Source organism: Typopeltis vanoorti, chromosome 17, assembly GCF_054136105.1.
Source record: "Typopeltis vanoorti isolate ZY-2024b chromosome 17, IOZ_Tvanoo_1.0, whole genome shotgun sequence".
Classification (NCBI taxonomy): Eukaryota; Metazoa; Arthropoda; class Arachnida; order Uropygi; family Thelyphonidae; genus Typopeltis; species Typopeltis vanoorti.
Window position 1 is genome coordinate 73,387,002 of NC_143565.1, and position 20,768 is coordinate 73,407,769.

Consider the following 20,768-nt stretch of genomic DNA (forward strand, 5'->3'; position numbering starts at 1 on the left):
TTATATTAGGATATTAAAAACTACTAAGTATTTAGCTATGAGAGTGGGTAGTTAAGTGGATAAAGTATTTATTCTTCAAAGCTTATTGCTATGATTTCGTGCTAATGGAATTAGTATCAAGTGCTTTTATGTTTCCCAAATATGCGGCACCTTGAAATGTTTAATAGGATAAGGCTGTGGTACCATACTCAAGACATGTTAGTAACTTTCTTTGTGTTATCGGATTAAAAATACACCCTAACTCCTTTTAATCCTGTTAAATGAATTACCTTTTTTTTTAGTACTTCTTCTAGGAATTTTTAAACTTAAAACCAGCAATGCTAATATTCATTAAAAATTAGTTTAACTTAGATATTTTGCTTCTCTCTCTCTCTCTCTCTCTCTCTCTAACTTCTGTAACATCCTTTGGTTGGAAATACCTCTGTTTGAATCCCGTCTAGGAGGCGAAATACCTTTATGAGGGATTTTCAACTGAAAGTGACATCCAGTCTCATAAGGAAGTAGGGGGGAGGTTGTCCCTGAGAACAGGCAAACGGGTCACTAGAACATACCAATCCCATACATAATACACTCGCCTCATAGCCCTTGAGTTGGTTCGGCCGTATTTATTATTTATTTAGCGTATGAGATCCCTGATGCGTGAGACCCCTTTTATGGGGGAGTACTGCACCATCTCAATCACCCCAAATTTTATCCGTGCTCGGAACCGGCATAGTTGACGAATCAGACCTATGGCTATTCCTGGCTGTAATCCGTGTGTGTTCACAGGGCCGGTTTGCCTGCTTGAGGGAGGAAAAATCCCAGAAAAACTGGGGAGAAAACCCTTCTGTCTACACCCAAGAACGGTTAACTTGGCTATATCTGAGAAAGATCCCTAAGCTCCTCACGTCGGCGACGAGAATCGAACCCGGGACACTCCTTTCCCAGGCACATGGTTGCGAAGCACATAACGACTCGGGCGGTTCGGCTGTAAATCTAAATAAACCAAACCAAATTCTTCCAGCCGTTTCTTTACTTATAGAGTGAATCAGTGTCAAGAAAATGAAGGTACACTTCCTCAAGAAAGCCAAAATTCCACTATAATTCTAAGAGAAATTTAGAGAGAAATTCTAAAAATTCATAATTCCAGAAAATTCAGTTTTTTCTACTTCAAACAGACTAATTTACACGGAAACTTAGTTATACATAAGGCACTGATGTTTCATGGTCAGAGTTGTGTTTGTTCTAACAGATCAATCAGAAGAACAACTAAGGCCATGAAACAAACGAATAAAGGGAAATTGGGAAAGTCAGATTTTGGAAAAAAATCTAAAACAATTCTTAAGTTTAAGTTTTGAATTTAACGAAACCAATACGAAAAGATGTTTTTAGATTTTTGTTTTCATTCGTCCAAATGCTGTGCTTTAGATTTTTGATTTTTCCTATTTCTCCTTTATTCATGCATAAGTCTTTCTTTTTCGTAGCTTATTGGCATATAATGTTGTAGACAATTCAGCTGTCTTCTTATATACGTATTATTGGCAGTATAAGATTATTTCTCGCTTTCCATAGTATATTATATCGGCAAGCTGGTCAAAGAATACGAAGTGTGTGTGTGTTCTGTGGATGGCTTGTCTGTTTTGCAAGGGTCAAAACCAAAATACTGGGAAATAATATAACCAGTGAATGAGACCAACTAACTAATATTCGCTTGAAAAAGTTCGAATGAATATTTTTAGCTAGGACGGGATTTGAATTTAGGTCATACCATCTAATGTACCACAGGATGCTCCGATTCTTCACAGTTAATCTGTTTATTCTGGATAAGATATAAACGACTTATATGGTTGAGGGCAACACTGTCGACTGAAGGTTATTCATTAGTCGCAAGTCGTTAACAAGTTTAATTATATTATGGCATCACTTTAAAACAGTACCCACTTTACTGTTTCCCATTTTCGCTAGTGCTTTTCGAGCTGTGTGACTATAGGATTAAAACTAGGTGTCTGAGGTTACGAGCATGCTGTAATATCCTTTGATCGAGTGCCTCATTAATCACTAACACCATGACAAGCACTATGAGAGAACGATTAGCCTTGTAAGGCTGAGCAATAAGAACATCCATTGTTCTTGACTTTGCCCTGAGAGATTATTCAACAAAATGTTATAAGTTAGGAATCAGAGGCCATTAATAGACTACTGTTTAGTCAAGAAATCATGAAACGATATTTTAAAGAAGTTCCCAGATTGGAATAAACTACATTAATAAATCTACTGTTCTTAATATGTATACCAATCGTCTCTCTCTCTCTCTCTCTCTCTCTCTCTCTCTCTCTCTCTCTCTCTCTCTCTCTCTCTCTCTCTTTGTGTGTGTGTGTGTGTGTGTGTGTGTGTGTGTGTGTGTGTGTGTGTGTGTGTGTGTGTGTGTGTGTGTGTGTGTGTGTGTGTGTGTGTGTGCGCGCGCGCCCAGATCTTTAGACTGTTTTCAAGTATTTCGTTTTTGTTTCGTTTTTGATGTCCTGTAATAGAGCTTATAATAATCAGTTCAATAATAACAAAGAATCTCTTGAATTTACTTCAAACTGGACTTCAGTTGAGCTTTGAAAAATTGTGAGCATAGTATTGCAATTGTCGGTTAGAGACATGGTTTCGTCTCATGATTTTAGTCCAAGTAGATTCTTGATTGTGAAAGAGGAAACAAATTGAAATCTAGAAGGCGTGCAAGTATTCTCTGCAGATATATAAGATTGTCCGGATGATGAGAGTAACGCTGTCTCATGTATCATTTATTTATCTTTCCATTATGAAAATGTCACGTGAAAATCGACATTTAGATTATGTCAAAAAAGAAATTTATAACCAGAAATTTAATCAAAATATTTTTTTTTATTTTGGTTAAATTTATATAATAAAATTTAATACAATTTTTAAGAAAATTAAAATTTAACCTAAAATTAAATTACAAAATTCACAGTTACCATAGTTATTTATTAGATTAATGGACGCTAAATGTTTTTCTCTTTTCTAGTCAGTTTTTTATAAATACGGGCATTAGTAATATGGGTAGTATACGGAAGAACACATTAACTAACACACCAATTGCTCGGAAAACAGAAATGGCTTTTACTTGCTCTTGTTTCTTTGTGTTTACTCTTTCGCATACTGTTCGTGGATCTTTAAATGTAGATGTTCACGTAAGAAACAGAGAATGAAAAAGAAAAAATAACATTGAATATTTACTGCTAGGTGAGCGATAATGTAACTGTAAAAATGAATAATATAGAATCCATTAAAGATATTTGCAAAGGCTTGAAAGTATAATTTGTTATGGTACTCTACCTAAGGAAAACTACTTTAGTGAAATAAGAATTTATGTTTATTACATTCAGAGAAACAAGCAGAAGAAACATAATAGGAACGCAAGTATTTTGACAAAGTAAGCTAAATAAAACGAGCCCTTCAATAAATATTAATATAAGAATAACAGAAACTTCGTAGTCTGTTATTCGGATATTTTGGACTAACGAAAATGAACTAATGAAAATAAAGAGGAAGAAAATAAAATGCAGTGGAGAGAGAGAGAGAGAGAGAGTTGCACAGAAATATATATAAAAACAAAATCTATCCAAATATTGTAATACTATACAGGATAGAAGAAGAGTAGAAATAGCTGTCTATTGAAGAGAGTAGTAGAGAAAGTATGATCAAATAAAAATGCGAATAACTGATTATATACTTGATGCAAATGCCTATTCGAGAAAGTGCTTGTTAGGTTAGAAATTTCTTGATTTATTTTAATGTTTACTCAAATGACTGCTCATTATTATTTTAAATTTCGTCTTCCGAAATTAATCTTCATACCATCACCAGCTTTTCTTCTCATGTGGCATGAACAAGAGAAGCCAAATCAATCCTCTTAAATCTTAGCACAGCAGTTGATAATACCTTTTGTTTCAGTTATGGACGTCATCGCGTTAATTATCTCACTGGCTTAAATTTCAGAATACAATACTCATTATGTTCTTAAAAGAGAATGAAAATTAGTCAGAATGCAAATTATCATTAACTATACGAAGAAGTAGGGCGAGTGTATGAAGCTAACGAAACAATACATGACAAAGTATTCCACTCGAAAGAGGCACAACTCCTAAATTAGACAAATGATACCAGGAGAGAGAGAGAGAGAGAGAGAGAGAGAGAGAGAGAGAGAGACTTTACAATATATTATGCACTTTGGACATGAAAGTAACATGTTCAACTCATAAATATCTTTCACTAAAATCTAAAGGATTGGTATAATTGCGTTATTAAGATGAGACACTGCAATGAAAGCTTTTCAAAGACCGATTTCGAACTTTAAAATGAGAAGTGTGTATGTGTGTGTGTGTGTCGTGAAAAAGAGATGGACTCTTAAACTAATACATCTCACTTGAATCCTTAAATTTCAAAAACTGTGCGCATCTGGAGATATACAAGATTTATTCATCTGCAATACACAAACCTGATGTACGTACCCAAAAACAATATAATGAAGTCTTAATTATTAAAATTCATAAATGCTAAATTTTAATAATAAATACATTTAATGAATAAAGATAATTAATTACTATTGATTTAAAAAAGAACACTTTTTTATTTTTTTTAAATAAAAAAATTAAAAAAAACGCTTTTTTATTTTATTTATTTATTTAGCTTCAGAATCTTTCTAAAATTACTATTATCTCATTTTATTAGAGCGGTTACGGAAATGCATTACTTGAGAAGTTATCTTCATTTTGAGAGTCCTTAGGTCATTAATTTCGTCATGATATCGAAATAGGAAAAGGCAGTGATAAGAGATAAGAAGTTTTCTTTATACGTGTTATCTTGCTTACCACGAATCATACTCTTCGTTTCCATTAATGAATAAAGAGAATCTAACATGAAACTGGATTTAAAAAAATAAGGCCTAAATTGATTAAAATGTCTAGTTTTACTTGGTTATGTATATAACAACCGTATTTTAAAAAGATGTTCAATGTTGCTGTTTAGGAACAGCAACATTGAACATCTTTTTAAAGATGTTCAATGTTGCTGTTTAGGATTACGTTACCATATGTAATAGTTTCATTCAAGTCAACTATTAAATTTTTATCTCGGTTGAGGACTTCATTAGCTCAGGCGATAACAACTATGCCCATGGTTTGAACGACCCGGGTTGGAATCGCGTCTAGTTCACGAAGAACCTGAGTCGTAGCTTTTCAGCTGAAGGTGAGTTAGCCAATCTCACACAGTGGCTGCATCCCAGAAATATTCCTGCCGGGGTACAGCAAAACAAACAAAACTGCTAGAAAAACACACGCAAAATATAAGAAGAAGACACTAAAGATAGATATTTTGAATGAGTTCATCTTTGATTCGATTAACGGCATACCAAGTATCAAGTGCTTTGAGATAGTTAATTACAAAATTATGTGAATTTAGTTATGAGACCAGTCGAATGCCTGACACACACACACACAGTCCTATGATGTACCATTTCTATCAACTGATGAACTATTAATTATATCATACGCTTATAACGTAAATTATCTCGCCTCTCTTGTGTGAAAACCTACATGTTATACATATCTGGAAATGAATACTAATGAAACTAATTTATTTAGGAAATAACTAATTATTTCCTTAAACAAATAATAAATGATAAAGTCTCAGTTATAGCTCTTATTGCCATTATTGATTTAAAGATATAATTAGCATTATTATTTGTTTCCCAATAGGATGAAGCAGTTCATATAATCATTTTTGTAACAAAAGAACTGGATTTAATCTATTGGAAATTTAAACACAAATCCAAACAATGCAATTGTTTTGTTGACGTCATAACAACTGGAAACTTACATACATGCACACGCGCTCATGGCCTAAAACAAAATAAATTATATTAGGAATAAGGTTACAACATATATTTTACTCGAAAATGTATTGTGTTTCCGAAATGCAGTTTTCTTACGATAGCAAACGTTACTAAGGAACCAATAAAACTCGGCATGAAAAATGTAACTTCATCTGAAAAGGCACGCATATTTGTAATTATTCTCTTCATCTGATCGCCTTCCAGAAAGCAATTTCCATTTCTACCAAATGCACCTGTGAACCACTTTTTGAAGGATAACTGTCCTCAAGTGAGCAATAAGATGAATCACTGCGTGCAAGGGATGAGAATAATAAAAACAGGGTAATTTATTACTCTTGTCAATATGATAAATAGTTGCAACAAGGACTTTGCTTCTGTATAAAATTTGATTTTTGTATTTTATTGCTCTGGAAGAAAGAAAGAAAAAAAAAAGTAAATCTACGAAGCAGAAGAAAAACAAAATTAACCAAACTCCTCAGGGACTACTCAAAAATCCATATAAGGTGGAGGCGATTTACTCTACGAGCTTTATACTTACTATGCATTGCAAGGAAAATATTTTTTTTTAAATTAATAACATACGTAGAAAAATAAATTCCATGAATTTTCAAACATTTCATTTCCTTAATTTATTTAAAACCAAAATGTCAGCATACTTATTTAGTTTACTTCAGATAATTATCCAAGAATGTGGAACACTAACTACGCTAAGTTGATTAAGAACACTGTTTAAATTTATTTAATTTCACGTTTAATGTAATCAACATGGTTTTTACTTAACCATCGTATCGGAAGCAATAATCACTATCAGAATTATTCAAAAAAAAATTAAAGCACTGCTTTATTTTCGTTTTTATTTTAGTGTCATTTCCAATCGTGAAAAAAATGGCGCAGTGAAGATCACTACCATCCTAAAGACTTCCATAATCGTATATGATAAAAAGAGAATTCTGACCTACGGCTGTTAGTTGAATAGCAGAGGCTCTGTACACGTGACGAGCCACGCCATTTGACTTTAGATTCCGATTCTCGTACTACTGATTACGTATAATTATTATCTCAATGAACGAGTTAGCAGAAAACATTCACACAAAACTTAAGTTGATCAACTTTACTTGAAACTCAAGCCATAACAGTTAGAAACTCCTACAGACTTTTCTTCTTTACACACGTATATTAAAGTATTTGAGTCTTTAATGGGAAAATCTGACGATTCAGTTAAAGCCAGCCAGAGAAGAAATGAACGTACTCAAATGGGATAATACAAGATAATTCCGAGCAGCATACGAAACTAATAAAAGAATAAGAAAACTTGAACAATCTCGAATTCTGTCTATTGTTAATTCTTTAAGAGATTTCCAGATAATTAACTATCGATTATATTCTTCCCACTGAAGCACATACCAAAAGATTCTGTGGGAAAAGTAACTCTAAATTCTTGGCAGATGTGTTCCTTTAAAACTCAGTTATTATTAATTTCTGGGAATTCATTCTACAGTTTTCCTTCATGTGTTTCAAGGAAGATAATTAAATTTTGCATTTCTCTTTGTATTATCCTGGAAATCAATAAGGCATTACACTGATAAAGAAGACGGAAAAACTTTCGCTTTAATCCCACTTTAATAACTTCGTTGAATGACAACTGCTCAAAATTATAGCCGTAATTTCCAGAAGCTAGTAATTTGTAAAGTCCATTAATGGAAGAAGACATAAGGGAAATCGTGTGTTTTACCTTTGTAAGGCCGTTATGGTGGCCTGTGAGGAAAAACAATAAATTTGCACTTCGCGAGCATATCGAAAATTCCTAATGTATTTTCAATATTTTAAACATGTATTATGCTGTCAGCCCAAAGTTTATTAGGACTCTCTGTACTCGTTAAGTGCACAGAAATCAAAGTTTGTAGAATTTGAATTTAGTTTTGCGCTGGCTTTTTAATATTTGAAGAACTAGTTTTTGAAGCATCGTACTATGTGGTTCTTTACAAATTATTTACTTCTAATCATGAAAAAATGAATATATGCTTTCACTTATTGTGGGGATGTTCGTAACAAAATAACATTCACGAAAGTACAATAGAGGTTGTTTTTATAAAGTAATTAACTACAGTCTCTTCTATGATGCAATATGTTTTATCCAGCATTCAAGCAACTTTTCACAGTTATTCAGAAGAATCAAACTTATATTTACTAAGAACTCTTATAATAATAAATCTATTTTAAATCAACATATTGCAAATGAAATAAATCTAAATTTAAATTTAAAAACTAAATCTGAATTCAAATTTAACAAATGCAAACCAGTCCTTATAAGGACTGGCTTAAAGGGACGAAGCAAGAATGCTTTTCATATTCCCCGTTATCTGTAGAGGACAGTGTAGTGATAAGGTGTTATTGAACTATTAAAGCTCTGATCATGGCAGAAGGGTAACAGCAATAGCTGCGCCTCAGTTAGAACTTCACTGGCTACAGCATTGCCATCCATTACCCTCCAAGGGTAAAAATAATCACCGCATCTAACGGTCGATTTGTCTCTCTCCACTATTTCAAATGCAAACCAATCCTAATAGTCGTTTCAAATAGTCAAAATTTAAATAAAAATAAAAGGTGTAAAAATATTTTTTAAATAAAATAAACAATTTTAGAGTTATTTTTAAAATACTTATTATTTTTTCTTTTATAATAATAATTACTTTTAATTTTTATAGATATAAAAGCTCTTTAAAATAAAACAAATTCCGTTAACACATTTTATTGCCCGAACGAATAGAGCTTAAAGGTCTCACCTAACTAACGTTTAAGGATAAATGGTGGCAATCGCCAGCCCAAGACACTATCAATGATTTTAACGGATATCTGGGGTGGAGCGTATGGCAAACAACTACCGCTAACCCGTGGTCATTAATCATAACATTTTATATTATTGTCTGAAATACTGTGAATTCTATGGTTGATTTTTCTTAATTTATAGAATTAAAACCAGAGTTTCTGGGAAAAAGCCAAATGCACTGGCCCGTCCCAACTGTTCATAAAATCGACAAGTTCCGGAAAATGGCGAAGAATAACTTAGAAAATTTCCTGTAGTCGGTTGACTCGACTACTTGGCCTTTTTTACAATTTCCTTTAACTGGAAAACTATAACTTTGCTCACAAGGAAATTGAAGGAAAATTAATTTCAATTAACCACATTATTAATAGCAGTTTAATGCTTTAAAATCGTAACAAAGGCACCCGTTTAGTATTTTCGGTATTAGGTCTCTCTCTCTCTCTCTCTCTCTGAAGGACAATGCACTTTTAAATAAATAGGCGTGGCTTATTTTGTTTGTGGGGGGGGGGGTAAAATTACCATAAGGAAGTTCGCACTTTTAAAAAAATGAGAAATATATCACAGTCGACGAGTGTGAATGGAAAAAGTTGTGTCAGAAACTGCTTTTCCATAAATCTTCACTGTACAATTTTTTTAGTATAGAAATCCTTAAATTTTTCTAGAGGTTTTACTCTGACACTGTTTATTCGGAGAATGGTGTGATAGACAACAAACAACAAGCCAACGTCAGGCATAAGGCTGGAAACAGCTGCTGTTCCGAAAGGGATGATATCGACAGGATCGTAAAAACCAAAACACGTACTCAAACTGAATACCCCCGGATGGGATGTTACTTTACAGACATAATATATACAGTTCACATTTACATGTATATACTGGTTTGCAAATGCAACATGGTTTTCAAACCATGTTGCATTTGCGCAGTGAACAATGAATGTAATTAACATATGATGCTCATATCATGAAAGTTTCTTCATTTAGAATAAGTGGAAAAAACGTAAAATGTCTTTCTACTCAGAGTTTTCTTTCTAAAACTTGTTCAGAATTCCATAGCAAGAACTTAGCAAGCTGAATGTTTTACTCACGGTTTTAACAGATGAGCCATCGATGACTTGATGTTGGAAGTGATTTTTAATGTGATGATGATTTCCATATGAAGATGAGTACTAAAAAAAGGCTCGTTCACAGAGAATTCCTCCTCAGAGTATACTCCATCATAAGATCAGAGGTATTGTTTTACCAGGAACTTCAGTAATTCTGGTAGAATTTGATAAACTTACACCGTTGTTCCTTCAAAAATTCAATAAACACTTTTCACTAAATTTAGAGCCACTTTTTAATTCTGTCTAAGCTTCTGCAGCATTGTGTATTATGCAGACGATCTCCAGTTCCAAACTACTAAACTAGTCGGGACAAGTTTAGCAGTTTGAACCACTTTAATATTCATTGGTTGTTTAATGCCGTTTAATATTCATTGGTTGTTTGATGCCATTATGTACAATGTAAGCCAGATTACCATTTAAGTAATATAGTAATTTTCTGGATCATATTAGATTTTAGTGCACCTTACCCTTAAATATTGTATTAAATATGAATAGATTTGATCTTCATGAAAATGAAAGTTTAATATTCGCGAATCATAATCACAATGAAGACAATTCTATTAAGTTTTAATGTAATGCGATGTATAATACCGTAGAAAAATGAAGAAAAAAACATGAGCAATATATTTCTGTCATTCTTTTTTTTTTTTATTCCGCATTATATATGAAATGTTTTGACAAAATTTTAATCCTTCTACATCATGATTCACTGGACATTCCACCAGTTATTTACATATTTATAACACTCGAATATTGTTTGAACGAGTAGCTGGTGACTTCCAAAATGAAAGGCGAAACAGCTGATATTTATGCAACGATGAAATAGTAAAAATATAGGTTAGAGACATAACAATACACCGTTAGATTAACAATGACACCTTATACAAATAAGGTTGTTTATTACACTTTCCAGGCTCATTTTAGTTTCCTTTCTTAAACATATAAACTTTTCTATGTATTTGATTCCAACTCGTTATTCATGGAGCTTTAAATAATTCCCGGATAAAGTTCTGGCCAATCATTAGTCAGTTATGTTTGATTATTCAGGTAAAGAGGTTGAAATAATTCAATGAAATGTAAATCTAATACTCCAGAAAAAGAGACTAATATAACACTACATACTTTTACAAGCCTGGAAGCATTGAATATAATTAGAATCACAAAAGACTTTTCTTTATTACCATACTAATTCTGCGGGAGCCAAATTTTTTCGTTTCTCTTAATTTACTTCAAAAATTCTAACCACAATAAAAACTGAGAAGACATCATATAAAAAAATAAAATAAACTGCTCCTACCACAAAGTCATATTACCTTACAAAAGTATAAATTGAACACGTTTTTTTTTTTTTATCAATTTTAATATATCTCACTTAAAGCTAACATTGTATACATATAGGTTGTATATGTTGTTATCAAAGTTTCATATTCAAATATACATTTAGAGTATTTAAAAAATACAATTGTCCATCGCAAAAGAAGCCACTTATTATAAAAAAAGCAAACATAAAATTAGGACTATGGCTTGAATTTATTTTCCATTTTTCTTCTTGAATTATAGTGATATTAAACACCCAAAAAAGCAGTTTACCATTATTTTATGTTCATAATATGATATATGATTCTTAAACCTAATTTCACGTTCTTTAACATTATGACGATTTTCTGTATTTTTTCATTGTTGTTTCGAATTATTAATATGCACGTCATTTTTAATTGTGACGTAATATTTGAACGCAGTTGTTTTGTATTCATTTGAACTTTTATCTTCTGCTGTTAGAATTAATACATGTACATTATTTAAGATTTCGGTATGTTATTGAAATTTTATTTTACTAGACTTCTGGGCTAATAAAATTCACAAATTTAAAAAATACCGCAAGAAATATAATTTTAGTTTAACGAATCTGAATACGCAATGCTTTTGGAAATCAGACTGAGTTACTTTTCTTTGCATGTTTTGTGAAACGCAGCGGATAATATTATTACAAAACCTGCACCATATATATTTCACAACGTATTGTTTTTTTCAACTCGGTAAGAAGTAATTTTTCAGTAGCAAATAATCATCAGACTTCTTTTCTTCTATGCGCAATTCGGAGATACATATCACATTCTGCTTCTGACATTTCATAAGCTTCTGCAGTACTTTCCATCGGATCAACCTCACTAAATGCGTAGGTTTCACCTACATCACTGTCGCTATCGTCATCTGATCTTCTGAAACAAAGATTAAAATTCATAAGGAACAAGATTAAAAGTATTTTGATAAAGTTCTGGATATTACTATAATAAAAATTTAGTAATTATTAAAAACGTTTAATCAGATTTTGTCCTCTAACAATGTCTGTATTCAACAATGATTTCGGTCAACAGTTATGATAGAATTTTAATCTATCGGAAATAAAACTGAGTAATTATTAGCATTTTTCTGATTATATATATTGCACATCTGAGAGTGTATTCGAATTACTTACTGCACATTTGATCGCCTAATTCGGCGACGACGATCTCTGTAATGGCGATGATGCCTGCTTTTCCTCTGGCCTATTCTTCTTAAAGGTTTGTAATATACATAAGACTCCATTAAGGCTTCTTCATAATATTTTATAAGCGATATATCAGCTGGCGCGAATACCTTCTCTTGTGGGACTTCTACAGCTAATCAAATAAGTAATAATTCAGTGATTAGTGGTCCCATTCATTTAATATAACCATATTTTGACATAGTATCAGATCATCATACTCGTGAGTGAAAGAAAAACAATGGAAATTATTAAAATTTATTTTTATAATAATAATATTTCATAATATTATATTTATTTTGTATACTATGTTATCGAAAAAAAAATTAAAATTGGAAATATAAAATGAATGTAATCGTCACTGCATTATTTATAAAATATAATTTTATTTCATTATTAATATTTAAGTATAATCCATTTTTGCGTTCTTGAATAAGTAACTGCACTATCGAAATGGTTTGAACCATTAATGGTTTTGTGGTTAGAATTTTTTTGTGTATAAAGATATGTTTGAGTCATCGAATGTGATAAATATACTGTATGAAAACAGAATTTTTCAATTTTCAATAAAATATTCTTTGCATAGTTCCCGAAGTTTTTTACTCTGAATTTTCAACACGGTAATATTAAATAAAAACCTAGTTGAGATAAATATCATAAGAGTCGGTGTGATAAACAATATACAATACAGAATGGATACGTTTGCTCTTTTACGAACACACTATAGAAATGTCTTCAGTCACGGCATTGAATAAAGTTTGGAAGCATATACTGAACAAGCGTCGTTTGCACCAATTACTATTATTACGTGACAGCTCCAGGTAGTCCAAAGACTGATTGAGGGAGGGCATCTACTCTACAACTCCCCGTCTCCACCACTCAATCCACCAACGCCATTTACTGCCCACCACCTCCACTAGTATTTTTTTCTCTGTAAATTAAAAGCAATCACAAATCACCCATGCCCTGGGCGGGATTCGAACCTGCAGCCTTTTGGCTGGAGAGCCACTAACCACTCGGCCAACCAGGCCGGCATTTAAAAAATGAAAAAGGGTTATAGAGAATTCATTTATTATTATTTTTTATAAACATCCTCGAGGAAGTCAGCAGATTGATTCAAGCATGAAGGTTGTGTCTTCCTTTGTATGATCTTAGAAATATTATCTGCAGTGTTATTTTGTTCGTTAGTGCTCGAAAACCTTGCTCTAAAAATCAGACCTATGGGTGTGACCCATAGGTCTGATTTTTCACATAGTATATAATCGCATTACACTGTAATTAAATAGTGACTTATTTGAAACAGACTATGTTACTCATCCATATTCATATAATTTTTAAATTAAAAAAAAATCTATTTTTGTATAAGGTTGAAAAATCGAATATCCCGATTCGCGTCTTAAAAAATTCATTTTCCCAGTCTTTATTATTATTATTATTATTTGTTTAATTATTGATTTAAAAATTCCTTCGTAAGTTTATGATGTCATCTATGGGTTGTGATTAGTCTCGTGGTTATGTCACCGGTGGAAACTGTGCTGGAGATTAAACAAGCAAACAAACAAACTCATGAGATTTCAACTTAAATCCAACTGACTACTTTCTACCAGAGATGCAATATCTGGAGACCTTTCATTTGGGGTGAATGTTGACGATTAAAACGATATTTATTTATCATTTAAGATCCCTAGAAGGATGAATGCTGATAAATGCAATTTTCTGGATAACGCAATGCATCCTAAGTTTGGTGGATTAATGAAACAAACCCATGTTTCAAATGATGGCGCACGGTATTATACTGCAAATTCGACTGCGACACAGGAAAAAAAAAACTGAAACAATGGAGGCGGAAGGACAGAGAGAGAGAGAGAGAGAGAGAGAGAGAGAGAGAGAGAGAGAGAGAGAGATCACTGTTTCCAAAAATAGTACGCGGACTCATGGATGGCATAATGAATAAACACGTTCCAACATATCAAGCATTATCATAAATTAGTAAAGGATAAAGAATATGCCCGAGAGAGTTGAAAATGGGATTAGGGAAAATGACGGATCCTACGTTATTGAGGCGTTGAGGTTTCTCTGAAATAGAGTGCTCTCTCTCACTACTTATTTCAAAACATACATTAATAGCAGATGCAAAGTATTGCAGCCTTTAAATTATCTATAAATAGTGCTTTTTTATTTATTAATCATTATTTTTTGAAATTACTTTTATATAGCATGGCCTTCGTTCAAAATTTACTCGGGTTAAAAGAATTCGAATCAAACCAGTTCAATACTTAAGCCAATCTGTTCAGTATTTTTCGTTTTCATATCCTTTTCGTATCCTTTCATAGATGCATCAGTGGCAAGATACAAGTTGTTTAACGTCAGCGACCTTCATCAATGTAGCTCGTAATAGAAACGTATAGTCATCTCCATGATCATTTTCTCATATTAAAAACCTCTTTCGGGGTAATTTTTATTAGATCTACCATTTCGGCATTTTCCACCTTTCTGGAACACTGATTTATAGTAGAACAGTAGCTGTTACATTATTTTTTGCGTTTGGAACGATGAAAAAAAAAAAAAAAAAACAGTATTATAGATCATTGAAATTTGTCTTCAGAAATATTTTTAAAAATTTTCAAAATCGCAGAAAAAATTTACAGAATATCATTTCGGCAATTTGTATTCGATGACGAATGTAAGGAGCATTTGGGAAATCGGTTTATTCTGAGTTTGCAATATATGATAAAAGCTTCTTATAGCCGATATAATTTGTGGCAGACAGAATTACTGATAACCAAACATACTTTACTCATTATTGCTTTAGTCATATGTATAATTATCGCTAGAACAGTCTAGTGAGATTACTATTGTAGTATAATTAAACACAACTGTAAGTCATACACATGATGAGGATAATCAAATCAAATAAAGATGTGCTCAGATGTTTTTTTCGAGAGATTTCTCTAAAGCAAATATACCATAGAGCAACGAAAGTTCATTTGAGAACAAGTTAGAGGATTTCTTTTCCTTTTACGGTTAAGGTCATGCCTTAGAAATGCTACGGTCACAAGGAGAGACATAACATTTTAAAATTATTCAATGATTATTATTACGTAACACCTACAGGGAGTCCAAAGACTCGTCGAAGGAGGGCACCCACTCGACAACTCTCCACCAACTACAACTACACCAATGCCATCCACTGCGTAACACCACCACCACTAGTATTTCCACAGGCAATCACAAACATCCATGCCCAAGACGGGATTCGAACCCGTGGCCTTTTCCCTGGAGTACGAATATGCTAACCGCTCGGCCAACCCTTACTTGACAAAATGATCATTACTGACAGAAAAACAATCATCACTGATGAAGGAGATATAAAAGAATTCCCAGAGATCGAGGGATTGCCAAAGATGATTCTCATCTCATTTTGGATGCCATTTAATTTAAGATTTCTGATGTCTGACAAAAAGTCCTCAATGCAAATACAGAGAGCATATTAATTTTTCCAAAATTGGAGCACCACTAGTACATTTTAAAATGATTTCAAAATGTTAAAACCAATTCGAATAATTGGTTAGAACTGTGCCCAGTATATTAAGTCTGTTTATTGAGCGTTTAGCTGTTCTTGCAAGATGCTTATCTTGTTGAGTTATACTAGTTATACTAGATGAGTTATAATAGTTATCTAGTTATACTAAATTAGTTATACTAGTTATCACTGTAAAGTTATTGCCAAAAAGATTTCATTGAAACTGATCACTTTTATATAAGTGCACAAAATATTTTTAATCTCAAAATCGTCTTTCCGAAGTGAAAATATGAATACAATTCTTTAACTTTCAAATTATTAATTATTCTATGTATGAATAGTTATCAAGTTTCGAGATTTAGTGCTTCATTCACTTGTTATGTTATGCAACTACAATTATGAATGCTGTTTACTGTTGTCCACTCATAGAAACAGACTGCATACAAAATTCTGTTTGTGTGATTGGTTGATGAAGATAAGATATTGCATTCTTTTTATATAGTTTAAAAAATATATATATTTCTTAAAATGTATAGGGTAACTTAAACATTATTATAAATATTTAATTTATTTCTTTAAATATTACAGTTATTTCTAAAACATTTAAAAATATACAATACACCTTTAAAACTTTCTTAATAAAATATTACAAAACTTAGATGCTGAGCCGAGAGGAGAAAAGGACAGGATCACAATACCCTTGGAGGGTAATGGATGGCAAGGCTGTAGCCAATGAAGTTCTAACTGAGGCTCGGCTATTTCTGTTACCTTCCTGCCATGACCAGAGCTTTAATAGCTCAATAACACCTTATCTCTACACTGTCCTCTGATAACGGGGAAGATGAAAAGCATTCTTGCTTCGCCCCTTTAAGCCAGTCCTTATAAGGACTATAAGAAGAAATACAGTACTAATTTCCTCTGGAAAGTTTCGTTTTCTTTCCGTTCAAAGGTTTCTTTCGAACAGAACATTTGTCACTTACTGCATAAAACATTTCACGTATTTTGGTGATGATAAAATAATAAATGATAAAAATGGAATAATAATTATCAGAATTAAACAATATTATGAAGAGCAATACACTGAGAAATAAAGAAATTAAGAGGAAATTAACTTGAAGAAGAGATGCAAATTGGACATACAAATATTACGAGAGAATAGACTATGGCAGTCTTCAAAAACAGTGAAGAAGGAAAGAGCAGCCGAAGAACAAGGAATTTAAGGAGAATTGCTGAAATTTGGAGGGAAGATAACGGATAGCAGCCGATTATATGCAGAACTCTTCATACTTTGTCTAGAAACAGAGAAAAACTCCCGGATGCATAGAGCGACTATATTAATAATAAATATTTACAAACAAGTGAAAAGAAAGATATATTCTAGGCTCATTCGTTGCAGTATAGAAAACATTTCAAAACAAAACATTTTATGTATCGTACACTAACGTATGCAACATTTGGAATAACTTAAATGGTATTGTAAAAACTCGAAGAGTCAATGTTTGCATGTGAAACGAACATACGCCTCCTCCCTAGAGAAAACGGGACGAACACTTTTTCTCTCTCTCTCGCTTGCACACACACACACACACAGAGGCTCTCTCTCTCTCTCTCTCTCTCTATGTTCTATTTAGTGTTACTTACATTGATTACAGCACGTACAAAGATAAACGAAAAAAAACCTCTAAACGGAACCAAACATCGTGATGATTTCACTAGAGTGGTTCTTGGAGGAAACATGCAAGAATGGTTTTACAACAAAGTATAATTAACATAACATTAGCAACAAGTTACCAAAGAGAAAAATCGCCTAAAGTACAAAACACATTCATATGAAGTACTATAATTTCATTAACGATTCTACTGATTGCGCTAATTTCCTTTCTGCATCCATTTACATAATTAACAGACTTTTTTCCCTTGCATTTTTTCCAATAGGGGGATATCATTAGTACTAATAAGCGTTAATTTTATAGTTCTGATATAAAAACAATCTTAGTTTAGTAACGATACATTTTATCTCCTTTTCTGCAATAGAATTAATTGAATTAAAGGCATACATAATTTTGGCAGTTTGGTAAGTAATTAAGACTACCGAACGATTAGGAATAAAAACACCAACGCGTTTGAGTCCGTGCAAATTAATGAAGGTACTCAGTATTTCTCTAGTTCTCATTATAAAACTGTAACTATGCAATAAAGACAGAGAAAAGAGAGAGAGAGAGAGAGAGAGAGAGAGAGAGAGAGCATTATTCCAATCTCAGCCTTTTTCCTAAATTATACTTATTAATGAAATGTGTTCCATTTACATTAATTTTTTTATATTTCAATAAGAAGCAATCAGGTTACTCTCTCTCTCTCTCTCTCTCTCTCTCAACGGAACAAGATTTGTTTTGGATTTAAATTTTTATCTAAATGTTCTTAGTAGCTCATGCTCTAGAAAATGGGACTGGATTAAGTTGCAAGAAAAAATTGAATCACATAAATATGTTCAACACTTCGTTATAACTATTTGACGAAGATATGTTTCGAAACTGAGAATTTTGACTAACCAAAAATTATGGGAATAGAAAAAAATTATTTCAAAATAAATTCAATCCTTATATCCCTCTTCGTATCTTTAGAACAATTCGGTACATTCAATAGTATTTGCATTTCATTAAATGAGGGCATAGATTATAGATTACAAAGATACTGTCATATTTATTTCATCAGAAGGGATGGAAAGACTTCAGCAAAATACCGATAAAGATACGGAAGAGTTCAAAACCAAACTACTTCTTTCAATATAATAACAATATCAATATTTCATTAGGCAGGTGCAAGTTGGACAATAAATAAAACGAGAAAAAAGTATTCATCGCAGACAACGCGTTTGTTGTGAATCAAATGGGACAGGTAATATATATATATATATAAATAAAAAAAAAATATAGATATATATATATCTCATGCACCTGCCCACCCCCTGTTAAAAATGGTGAAGACAAATCAGAACTCCATACCGCATCGGTCGTCGCGCGGGTTACCAGGGACCTCACTGGATGTTAGGCTTCCTGGACAGCCAGTGATAAATGGGCTACAGGAGCAAGATCCACAGAACTCGAAAGTATTTACTAGGAAAAAGTGGAGCATGGCTGAAAATAGACAAGTCATGCAGTGCTTCTACAGTTCAAACCCATCAGTTAGGGGATTTCAGAAACGAATGTTCCAACTTTGGCTTGAACGACACCCAAATTTTGAAATTTCATTCGAAAGGCTGATGCAGCTTCATTATCAAGCGCAAGGTATTTAGTGAACTTGAGCTGGAATCACTGAAACCTCAAGCTGTAAAAGGAGACCATATTGACCCTGAAGTGACCAAGAATGTGAGTTAAGCAGAACCAGATTCCAACGTGCAGAATGCTGAAAATTTTGAAAATATACAATAGTTGAAAGGAAGCTATCAGATAAGGAACACGAACTCGCAAGAAAAAGTATCGAGCAAATGAACAGCAACCAGGAACGAGTTAGGCTTCCAGTATTGAGACAAGTACCTCAACAAAAACTAAAGGAATGCCTTACAAGAGGCCAATAAATCTGCAAGTGATATTCCTACTAGAACTATTGGGCAAACGAATCAACTTATGTACTCAATAGCCTACGTCGTAACATCTGAATTAGGATATAAGATTATTGAACCCAAAAGCAGTAAGGCTCAGGAACCAAAATGGAAGCATCGCTGGAGAATAAAATTCTTAAACTCAGAGCAGACGTGAGCAATTTGAAAAACCTAAGGAAAAGAAGCTGAAAAACACAAAAATCCGAAATAACCTTATAAAGAGAAATAATACTGGAACACGACCTATTAATGAAGTATTAGAGGAAGTGAAGCAAGAAATAGTTGCAGTTGCAGCTAAAATAAGAAGATACAGTACATGCATTGAATAGTACAAGCAAAATTCGATATTTCACGCAAATCAGCACCAGTTTTACAAAAAAATTGATTGCTGTAGGAATGATATCCTTAAAGAAAATATAAATATAAATACCAGAGACAAAGAAAATACACTAAAGTTTTGGAAAAACCTATGGGACAACCCTAAGAGGCACAATAACAAGACAAAGTGGATTGAACAAATTACGAACGAATCTCAAGAACGAAAAATGAACCAACTGAAAATAACAACTGAAATGGTTCAAAAGCAAGCTAAAGAAATAAAAAATTGGTCAACGCCCGGGAAGGATGAATTACATGGCTACTGGCTGAAATATCTAACAGGCTTACACGAAAGACTTGCTAACCAATTATATGATGTTTTAGAAGGGAAAGGCAAAGAAGAGTGGCTCACAGCAGGGAAAACGTTTTTGATCATAAAGGATAAAGAAAAAGGTCCAAACCCAGAAAACTTCCGACCAATAACCTGCTTGCCAACAACTTTTAAGCTACTTACAGGCACACTAGCTGATAAAATATACAAATTTTATCAGCTAGTGTGATAAAAAATTTGCTTTAAGATAAAAATATCTTAAAGCAAATTCTCTTTTCCCAATTGAAAAAAAAAACGGTAACAGCGAAAATTCAAGAGGCACAAAAGACCAATTGCTGATTGATAAAATGATTCTTAAAAATTGCAAACGTAGAAAAACCAACCTTCATATTACTTGGATAGATTATAAAAAAGGGTTTGATTCGGTGCCTCATAGTTGGATTTTAAAATGCACAGAACTATTCGGTATTAGCGAAAACATGCAAAAATGTTTTCAATCCAGCATGAAAAACTGGAAAACAACGTTGTCACAACGTCATATATATATATATATATATATATATATATATATATATATGTTAAAAATACCAAGCAATTTTAAACCTGGTTTTACTCCATTTCCCAAGTAAGCAAACAGACAAACAAGTCAAGTTTGATGCAAGTGATGCAAGT